The following is a 1,833-nucleotide window of genomic DNA, read 5'->3' on the forward strand; positions in this document are numbered from 1 at the left end:
AACCCCCAAACCCCGGGAATCCAGAGGAAGCACCTCTGCGCAAATTCACCTTCCGAACCAGCGCAAGGAGATACTTCTGCTGCATTCTCGGGGTCATCCCCCAATCTGGGGGCCTTCTTGGTCCGGGGTCTCCTGCCCCACGGAGGGACCACCTTGCAGGCTAGGGACCGGACAAGTGGCATCTGACCCTAACCCAGCACTCCCAGTTTGGCGTCCACGGTCTTCTCTGGAAAGAAGACCTGCTTCAGCCTTCCTTGAGTGGAAATGGGTTCGCATCTACTGCTTTGTGAGGTAGATTGAATAAAGTCCGTCCCCCCCGCCAAATAAAGGCAGAATGCATGCTTCCTCATTCAGACAATTTTAGCTCTTCCAAAGGAAACACATTCTGATAAAAATAAACACCCACAATTCACAGTTAGGGAACTTGGAATGTCAGAATTCATTCATTCATTCATTCAGTCGTATTTATTGAGCACCTACTGTGTACAGAGCACTGTACTGTTTGAGAGAGTACAGTAGGATACAAAATAGACACATTCCCTGCCCACAACAAGTTTACAGTCTAGAGGACCTGGGTTCTAATCCCAGCTCCCCCATTTAAGAACTGTGGTAAGCAGCATGGCTCAGTGGAACGAGCTCGGGCTTGGGAGTCAGAGGTCATTCTTTCATTCATTCAATCGTATTTTTTGAGCATTTACTGTGTGCAGAGTACTGTACCAAGCGCTTGGGAAGTACAAGTTGGCAACATATAGAGACAGTCCCTACACAACAGCGGGCTCACAGTCTAGAAGTCATGGGTTCTAATCCCAGTTCCACCACATGTCTGCTGTGTGACCTTGGGTAAGTCACTTAACTTCTCTGGGCCTCAGTTACCTCATTTGTAAAATGGGGATTACGACTGTGAGCCTCACATGGGACAACCTGATCACCTTGTATCCCCCCAGTGCTTAGAACAGTGCTTTGCATATAGTAAGTGCTTAACAAATGCCATTGTTTTATTGTTATTATTATTATTATTATTATTATCATTATTATTATTATTATTATTATTATTATTATTATTATTATTATGGGACTTGTTAAGCCATTAGTATGTGCCAAACACTGTTCTCTGCACTGGGGCAGGTATAAGTTCATCATGTTGGACACAGTCCTTGTCCCACATGGGACTCATTGTCTAAGTAGGAGGGAGTAGGATTTCATCCCCATTGTACAGATGGGGTAACCGAGGGACTTGTCCAAGGTCACACAGCAGACAAATGCCAGAACAGGGATTAGAACCCAGGTCCTCTGACTTCCAGGCCTGTGTTCTTTCTACTAAGCCAAGCTGTTTCTTTACCTTCTGTGTGACGTTAGGCAAGTCACTTCACTTCTCTGGGCTTTAGTTCCATCATCTGTAAATGAGGATTAAAATTAAGAGCCTCTGTGGGACATGGCCTGGGCTGTGTCCACCCTGATTACCTTGAATCTACCCAAGCACTTCCCCTCTCCCGGTCATACTTGGAGGGTTTCCAGCACTCTACCAGTCTCGGCTATGGGAGAGAAAGTCAAGAGGCCTACCCATTGCATTCCTAGCTTGGGCAGTGGCTAGCGAGTGGAAGACAATCTGCTACAAGTTTGCCTCACCCATGGCTGCCTCACTCATGCTGGGCAGCAGCGGAATGGGAGAGAGTCGAGGGTGGAAACTCGAGTTTACTACGCAGAAGGCGGCAATGGTAAACCTCTTCTGTATTTTTAACAAGACAAATCTATGGATACACTACCAGAACGATTGCAGATGGAGAGCCAGGGGTTTTTGGGAGTGATGGGCCTGTGGTGTCGCTATGGGTTGGC

The sequence above is a fragment of the Tachyglossus aculeatus genome, unplaced genomic scaffold, assembly GCF_015852505.1.
Source record: "Tachyglossus aculeatus isolate mTacAcu1 unplaced genomic scaffold, mTacAcu1.pri scaffold_88_arrow_ctg1, whole genome shotgun sequence".
Classification (NCBI taxonomy): Eukaryota; Metazoa; Chordata; class Mammalia; order Monotremata; family Tachyglossidae; genus Tachyglossus; species Tachyglossus aculeatus.